Here is a 9788-nt window from a genome sequence, read left to right on the forward strand (position 1 = left end):
TAATAATGGAAATGATACTACACATAACATTTTATAACCTAGTAAAAGTGTTCTGTGAGCACTTTCCTGTTAAATTATCTTCTCAAAATGACTTTGGATGGCACACATCATGTGGGTGTGCCGTGAGTTATTTGACTATTTCCTTTTAGACTTTATTTGAGCTATTTTCCCATTCCCATAATGAACCTTATTATTTGCTATTTCTTTTTTTGCCATTATAAATTCTACATCATTAACATTCATGTACTAAATCTGTAACTTATAAATTTTCCAGAATTAGAATTACTGATCGGAAGTAATGAACACTTGTGCTTGCTTTGGCAGCACATATACTAAGATTGGAATGATACAGAGATCAGCATGGCCCCTGTGCAAGGACAACACACAAATTTATGAAGCATTCCATCCAGCCTCACACCTGAAACTAGTATGGTGTTGTATGTCAGTTATACCTCAATTAAAAAAAAACATGATGGACATTTTTAGAACTCTTGGTAGACAACGACAAATGGCCTTTCAGGTTTGAACCCCTTTGTATGCCTGGCAATAAATGACTGAATTTCCAATTTCACTGCTTTCTCCCCACTACGGGGAATTAGCTTTTAAAACATGAAAAATTATACCTCATAATTTTAGTTTGCATGAGTTGGTTGTTAGTGAGTTTCAGCATTTTTCATGTGTTTATTAGCTATTTTTCTCTTAAAAATTGAATTCATGTGTTCAGCTTATCTTTCTGTTCTGTCTTCATCATTTATGACAGCTTGGACCCAAAACAGAGGGATAACTAAATAAATATTTTTACAATTAACTGAAAATCCATATGGACTTTCACCCAGGAACCAATAATGCATATAGTTTGCTGCTCTTCTTCTATTAATTTTCTTAAATTTAATGATTTCTCTTATCAAATGTATTATTCAGGGAAAATGTGACTTTTCCCCACTGCTTGCTATGGTCCTAAGAGACATTCTCTCAGTTGAAAGCTCTCTCTTCATTTTCACTCTACTTCATACATCAGCAGCAGGGACTCTTAGGTTATGGAAGGGCAATGTATGGACTGCATATTTATTGAACTCTAATTGTATGACTAAATGAATGCACCAGTCATGCAAATACAAATGTAAGTCTTAAAAATAATAATTTACATAATTAGCTGACAAGAAGGCCTGAGCTATTATTTAAGTTCATATATAACATTACATCGTCAAGTGTTAATTTATGCTCTGTTCTTTCCCGAGTGATTGAGCTGTTTGGTAGTTTTATTTATGACTCATGCTTAGATTCATTTTGCAGTGCTGATAATGTTGAGATAATGGGAATTTATAGTTAGCTCTGACAAGAGGCCATAAAACAAATGACTGGATGTTTTCTCTATTGCCAGAGGCTCGATTTATAACATAAAGTACTTAATAATTGTTATTAATGAACCCGCTGTGGTTGGTATATAGACACAGCTGGAAATCACATCTGTTATCAGACAGCCTGGGTTGAGTAAAGTACAAACACGGCAGGGAACTAATAGCTACAAAAGGAAATGACATCACAGAGCCATAGGAAGTGCCCGTAGATGTTAGCTATACTGAGACAGAAAAATTTAGGATACATTTTAGGAGAATTTGGAGCTTCAAAAATTTTTTCTTCCATATAGATCCCATATAGATGTCTTCAATGATGAGCTACAGTTCCAGGGTCAATCCATATATTGAATATTAGCAAAGTTTATGTCTTATTTTTTAGATAAAAATAGTCCAAATTCAGCCTACCAACTTACATTTCCAGGCTTCTGTTCTGCTACCGCTTTAGAAACATTCTGTTTTATTCAAATTGGGTTATTTGTCTTTGTTTTTATAGGCTTATGCTTTCTTGCCTGTATGCTTTACCTTATGTTGTTTTCCCCAGTTGAGGCTATTTTAAACTAGTTCAAAAGAGAAAGAAGTATTCTTACTTATTTTCTATCTATCATCTATCTATCTATCATCTATCTTGATCTATCTATCATCTATCTATCTATTCCCATTTGTCCCCATTCTCGTTTCACTCTCTGCATTCACCATTGTCAAACATTGTAATACATATTATATGTATTATTTGATTCTATTTGAAGTATATTTGATTATGTGCTTTTTTGTGCGTGCCTGTTTATTAATTTGTGGAAGTGTGATAAATCACAGATCTCATTTTACATCTTTTACTTAGCACTGAAGTACCAGCCATGGTACTCCATGCACATGTAGCCCAGTCTTTGTAAATGTTTTGTAAGATTCCATGTGTATCCACTAAAATTAACCTGTCTACTCTTCAGTCAGTGATAGGAACCCAGATTGCTCTGAATCCCTATCACGATAATCAAGGTAACGACAGGCATTTTTATGTATGACACCTGTGGATCAATGGGAGCCTCTCTTCAGGCTACATACCTAGGAGGGTATTTGCTGAGTCACAGAGTGTGCGTAGACTTGATTAGACTAAATACTGACAGGGAGTGCCTATATCTTTACATACAACTATAGTTGCCATCACCTAGTTTTATATTTCAACTAAACTAACAGGGGTAAGATAATATTTCATGATTATTTTCATTTGCTTCTATGATTACGACTGAGTTTGAACATCTTTTGATCTGCTTATTGCTTTTGGGATTTTGTCTGTTTTAATTGCCTATTCACATGCGTGCCCCCCTTTTTTCTCTTGGGTTATCAATCTATTGTGGACTTAAAGGAATTCCTTGTATATTTTTACATTGTCAGTTTTGATACTGCAAATTTTTTCTTACAGTCTGTCACTCCTCTATTAACTCTATCCATACTACTTTTCATTAAACAAAAATACTTAATTTTTATATAACTATATTCAACAAATTTTTGCCCAAGGATTTGTGCTTCTCAAGTATTTTTACCTTTTTTTTCTCAAGTATTTTAAAGACAATTCTTCCCTACCTCTAAATCACAAATACATATTCTGACATTTTCTTTTATTGCTTTTATATTTTCTCTTTCATTAACCTGGATTCTACTTTTTATTTTTATTTATTTTTTAAAAAACATTTTTCTTTTATTTATTCATGAGAGACACACACACAGAGAGAGAGAGAGATGCAGAGACACAGGCAGAGGGAGCAGCAGGCTCCATGCAGGGAACCTGAGGTAGGACTCGATCCCGGGACCCCGGGGTCACGCCCTGGGCTGAAGGTGGCGCTGAACACCTGGGCCACCCAGGCTGCCCTGGATTCTACTTTTTTAAAAAAGATTTTTTTTTATTTATTGAGAGAGAGAAAGAACGAGTGATGGGAAGGGGGAGGGGGAGAGAGAGAGAGAGAGAGAGAGAAGCAGACTCCTTGCTGAAGAGGAAGCCCAATACGTGGCTCCTTCCCAGGACCCAGAGATCATGGACCTGAGCTGAAGGCAGACGCTTTAACTGACTGAGCCACCCAGGCGCCCCTGGATTCTACTTTTTATACATGATGTATAACATCATATACAAAACAATCTATCCTTCCTCTTTTGATTTGTGATGCTTTATTTCCATATTTATCCTATATTAGATTTTAACCTATACTTGGTCTTTCTCTGAATTCACTGTTTTCATTGATCTATTTGTCCATCGGTTTTTATATCAATACCTACCCGATTTATTACTATGTGTCAGGGCAGGCAGATTGCCACGGACCCTGAGCATCCCTGAACCTCCTGCTGAGTAGGCCAAACTGCAAGGGTTATGTGTCTCTTAAACTGAGTATTTTCTGGAGCTGGTCACACAGGCAGACAAGTAGGCCAAGTGACCACAGCGTGACTCCTTGGCATTCTCTGGTGGGTGTGAGGGGGAGAGAGAGGGAGATACTGTCTTGTCTGTCGCTTACCACAGAAGGTGCTGTGACCATCTGGTAGAGCTGTTCGGGCCACTGCTGTGCACCACTTTTATTGCTCTCAGTGCTGAGTATAATTAGTATTGATGTTTTATATGCTTATGCTGTGAACCCTCATAAAATTCAAGGGAGACTGTCCCAACTGGAAAGAGTCACTTTTAGAGAAATGAGAGTGGATACAAGAGACCAGCAATTAGGCTTTCAGCTTCCTCTCATGTTGTACAGCAGAAACTATAAACTTCCGGAAAGAGAAAAGGAAATCACAGTCTTGGTGTCTGTAAACTCCAAAGACCCTTTTGAACTACAGAGATCTGCTACTAATAACTATGCTGATTGGAACCAATAGTGGTGAATGTTCCACCAACACTCCAATGCGAATTCTGGTGTTTGGGTATAAAATATTCATTACTATCAATTATGTCAAGTTGGTTGATAGTGTTGTTCAGGTCTTTTTGTTTACTAATTTTCTATCTATCTTGTCTATCACTTCCTGATAGGAGTGTTGATATCTCCCATTATAATTGTAGATTTGGGGCAGCCTGGGTGGCTCAGCGGTTTAGCACCGCCTTCAGCCCAGGGCATGATCCTGGAGACCCGGGATTGAGTCCCATGTCAGGCTCCCTGCATGGGCCTGCTTCTCCTTCTGCCTGTGTCTCTGCCTCTCTCTCTCTCTCTCGAATAAATAAATAAAATATGAACAAAAAAATTGTAGATTTGTCCATTTCTCATTTCAATTATGTTTGTTTTTGCTTTATATATTTTGCATCTGTTATTAAATGCATACACATTTTAATATGTTATTTTTTTTAGCGAATTGACAATTTTATCCTTAGGAAATATTCTTTTTTATCTCTGGTGATAATACTCGTTATGAAGTCTACCTCATCTGATGTTATCTTAGCCATGAATGAATGGCTTATAATGAATGTTTATTGGCATCACCGTTTCTGTCTTCCACTTCTTTTTTTCTTTTTTTTTTTCCCACAGAGGAATTATACCAAACATTTATTTTTGTATTTTTTTTTGGAGGTCCACTTCTAACTTATCAATCTCTTTATATTTAATGTGGGTTTCTTGCAGATCACATTTAGCTGTTTTTCTTAAGTCTGATTTGAGAATCTGGCTTTAATTTGGCTTTAAATTGAAGTATATAGACCAACGGTCAACAAAGTATCTCTGAAATGGCCAGATCGTAATATTTTAGGCTTTTGGATCATATAGTCTCTGTTGAAACTGCTAAACTCTGCTATTATAGCATGAAAGCTGCTTAGACCACACGTAAGTGAATGGGCATGTCTGTATTGTATGTCCAGTAAATTTTTAAAAAATATTTTATTTATTTGACAGAGAGAGAGAGATAGCAGAAGCAGGGAGTGTGGAACGTAGAGGGAGATGGAGAAACAAGCTCCCCACACAGCAGGGAGCCTCCTGCAGGACTTGATCCCAGGACTCTGGGATCAGGACCTGAGCTGAAGTCAGATGCTTAATGGTCTGAGCCATCCAAGTGTCCCTCCAGTAAAATTTTATTAACAAAAAATCACAACAGGCTGTAATGACTCATGGTTTACACCCTTTATGTTTAATATAAATGTTTATAGGCTCAAGGTTAAATCATCCAACTTGTCTGTTTTCTATTTGTCTCAGTGTCATTCATTCATTTTCATTTGCTTTCCTTTTCTTTTCCCACCTCCTTTTGGACTGAGTATTTTTAAGATTCCATTTTTTAGTATATCAAAAACCTCTTTGTGTTTTACATTTTAAGTGATTGCTATATGGTTTATGATATATAGCTTTACTTTTTCACAGTCTACCTTACAATAATATTATTGCACTTATACATTAAGATTCTTTTTTAAAAAAGGTTTATTTATTCACTTAAGAAAGAGAGAGGGAGAGAGTAGGGGGAAGGGAAGTGGAAAAGGGAGACAAGCAGACTCCTGGCTGAGTGCAGAGCCTGACTTGGGGGCTGATCAGGACCCCAAGATCACGACCTGAACTGAAGCCAGAAGTTGAGATGATCAAATGAGCCACCCAGGTTGCCCTGCAGATTAAGATTCTTAAATACTCTCACTTTCCACACGGTCGTTTGTGCTATTTTTGTCATACATTTTACCTCTATGTGGGTTATGCTGTGTACGTGCAACTATTTTTTTCCCAGCTTTTTTGAAGTACAATTGACAAAGTGTTATATTATATTTAAGGTATACATTGTGATGATTTGTCATATGCATACACTGCAAAAGGATTCCCATACCCCCAAGATAATTAACACCTCACATATTTACCTTTTTCTTAGGGGGAGTGAGAATACTTTAGTTCTACTCTCTCAGCGAATTTCAATTATACATATTTACCAACTATAGTAACCATATCACTCATTAGATCCTCAGACCTTAGTCACCTTATAACTGACGGTTTGTACCCTTTAATCAACCTTTCCCTGTTTACTTCCCCCTGCCCCCACCCCGAGTCCCTGACAACCACTGTTCTACTCTGTTTCTATTAGTTCAACCTTTTTTTTTTTACATTTCACATGTATGTGGTATTATGCAGTATTTGTCTTTGTCTGCCTTATTTCATTTAGCATAATGCCCTCCAGATTCATTCATGTTGTCACAAATGGCAAGTTTTCCTTTTTTTTTCTTTAAGGATGAAGATATTCCTGTGTGTGTGTTTGTGTGTGTGTGTGTGTTATATCTGCCAATAGATGCTGAGGTTGTTTCCATATCTTGGCTATTGTAAATAATGCTGCAGTGAACATGAGAGTATAGATATGTCTTTAAGATGAGGATTTTGTTTCCTTTGGATATCCAGAAGTGGGGATGCTGGGTCGTGTGGTAGTTCTTCTTTTAATTTCTTGAGAAACCTCCCTTACTGTTTTCTGTAGTGACTGTACCAGTTTGCATTCCTACCAACAGAGAGCATAAGGGCTCACTATTCTGCATGTCCTTGACAACATTTGTTATCTTTTATCTTTTTGCTAATAGACATCCTAACATGTATGAGCTGGCATCATGGTTTTGATTTGCATTTTCCTGATGATTAGTGATGTTGAGAATCTTTTCTTATATTTGTTGGTCATTTGTATGCCTTCTTCAAAAAGACGTCTATTCAAGTGCTTTGTCTGTTTTTTAATTGAGTTGTTTTATTTGTATTGAGTTATTTGAGATGAGTTCCTTATATATTTTGAATATTAACCCTGTATCAGATATGTGGCTTGCAAATATTTTCTCCAATTCTGTAAGTTGACTTTTTATTTTGTTGATGGTTTCTTTTGCTATGGATAATCTTTTTAGTTTGATATTCTCCCACTTATTTCTTTTTCTTTGGTTTCTTTGCTTTTGGTGTAAAATCCAAAAAAGTCATTGCTGAGATCAATGTCAAGAAGTTTTCTCCCTATGTGTCTTCTAGGAGTTTTACAGTTTCAGTTCTTTTTTTTAAATTTATTTTTATTTTTTAAGATTTTATGTATTTATTCGAGAGAGAGAGAGAGAGAGGCAGAGATGCAGGCAGAGGGAGAAGCAGGCTCCATGCAGGGAGCCTGATGTGGGACTTGATCCTGGGACTCCAGGATCACACCCTGGGCTGAAGATAGGTGCTAAACTCCTGAGCCACCTGGGGATCCTCTACAGTTTTAGTTCTTAAGTTCAATCCATTTTGACTGATTTTTGTGAACAGTATAAGATAGGGGTCCAGTTTCATTCTTCTGCATGTGGATATTCAGATTTCAGATTTGCCAGACTCCACAGTGGTGTGAGCCAACAGAAACACGTCTGTCTGTGTCTCTAAACACACACACACACACACACACATTTATATTTATCTATTTATGCAAGAATTTATTTTATGCAATATATATATATACACACACACATATATATACTATGGGTTCTATTTCTTTTTTTGGAGGGGGGTTCTATTTCTTTGGAGAGCCCTGAGTGACACAACATATAAACTTGATTCTCCCTCAGTGTACTTCCAGGCTTTCAAATATGTAATCCTCTAAATTTCTGCCTTGCTTTGCCATTCACTTCTTTGACTTTAGTTTTTATACAATTTTCCAGAGCTTATAGTTGTTAGCTACGTGATAGTTAATCTGATACAAGTTATCCTCCCATTTCAAATCTAATTTTTTCCCAATCATATTGGGCATTCCTTAGATGTAATCTAATCTGGCCATTACTATATTCTTATTAGAAATTGCTTGATTTGGTTTGCTAATATTTGTTTCAGGATTTTAAGTTATGATTCATTATTAAAATTTGCCTGTAATTTGTCTTTCTTGTACCCTCCCTGTCAGATTTTAGAAAAATGGAAATGCCAATTGCATAAAAAGAGTGTTTTTCCTCTTTTAAAGTAATTTGAAAACATTTATCTATAGTTAATTTGTTTTTCTTTTTTCTTTTAATTTTAGGTAGAACTTGCCTGTTTGGACCTGGCATTTTCCTTATAGAAAGATTAACCACTGATTCAATTAAAATGATTATAAGGTTATAGGACTTTGATGTTTCCTACTTCTTTTTCAATTAGTGTTAGTAACCAAATTTTTCTCAGAAATTATCTTTTCTTAATGCCTTAATTATGCCTTATAATTTAGTGTCATGAAGTTTTTCACAATACATATAATCATTTTAATTTTTGCTATATCTCCAGTAATACCTATAAAGATACTTAATACTTCACTTTATTTTGTTGCTGGTAGTGGTCACAGTATTCTCTCTCTCTCTTTTTTATTCTCATTATAAATATGTGAATTTTATTGGCCTTTTTCTAGATGCTTTTTTGGCTTTGCTGATTTTCATTATCTTAATTTTTTTAATTGAGATATAATTGACATATAACATTGTGTTAAATTTAAGATGTACAACATGTTGGTTTAATACATTTATATATTATAATCAGATTACAGTAATGCTAGCTAACAACTATATTACATCACATATTTATTATTTTTTGTGTTGTGTTGTGAAAAGCTAGAATCTAGTCTCTTAGGAACTTTGAAGTTTATAATTTAGTGTTGCTGAGTATAGTCACTATGTTGTTCATTATATTTCCAGAATTTATCTATCTACTAGTTGTAAGTTTGTACCCTTAAACAATATCTTCCCAATCCCCCCACTTCGTACCTCCTACCATTCTATCCTATTTTTACAAGTTCAGTTTTCACCATACAAGTGAAATTGTACAATATTTGTCCTTCTCTGACTTGTCTCACTTAGCATAATGCCTTCAAGGTTTATCCACATTGCCACACATGGCGGATTTCCATCTTTCCTATTGCTGAATAATATTCTGTTTTAAATATATATGTGTATATATATATATATATATATATTTATATATCTCACATCTTCTTTATCCATTCATCCGTTGACAGACACTTAAGTGGTTTCCATGTCTTGGCTATTGTGAATAATGCTATAATGAGCATGTTTATGCAGATATCTTTTCAAGAAACTAACTTCAATTCTTTTAGATATATATCCAAGAGTGGGATTGCTGGGTCATATGGTAGTTCAGTTTTTAAGATTTTGAGGAAAAGACGTTGTTTTTTATAGTTGTTTTACCAATTCTTCATTATCTTTTGTTTTCTATTTCCTTAATGATTGGTCTTAAGTTATTATGCCCTTACTTTGTCTTTCTTCATATTTATTATGCACTTTTAAAAACTTTTTCATTATTATTTCCTCTTTTTATTCTTTGTTCTTTTCTTCTATAGCTTTAAGGTCAGAAATTTGTCCTAAGTACCACTCTAACTGTATCCCATAACATTTTAAAATGTTTTATTTCATAATTTCAGAAATTAGCTTTTAAAAAATGATTTCCCTTTACTTACTGATTTCTGTTAAGTGACTTTTTAGTTAAACAAAAATATATTCTGTATGTTAACAATTCCTTGAAATTTTTTGAAACTTGCGTTAGTACT

At 35.0% G+C, this 9788-nt stretch overlaps 1 non-coding gene across 1 annotated transcript; it reads left to right on the forward strand.

Annotated features, from left to right (window-relative positions):
* The first annotated feature begins 308 nt into the window (after window positions 1-308).
* Window positions 309-412, forward strand: LOC129497959 (U6 spliceosomal RNA). The gene has a single exon (XR_008662012.1). It is a non-coding gene; the product is annotated as a U6 spliceosomal RNA (small nuclear RNA).
* Window positions 413-9788: the final 9376 nt, after the last annotated feature.

Source organism: Nyctereutes procyonoides, unplaced genomic scaffold (assembly GCF_905146905.1).
Source record: "Nyctereutes procyonoides isolate TBG_1078 unplaced genomic scaffold, NYPRO_anot_genome, whole genome shotgun sequence".
NCBI lineage: Eukaryota > Metazoa > Chordata > Mammalia > Carnivora > Canidae > Nyctereutes > Nyctereutes procyonoides.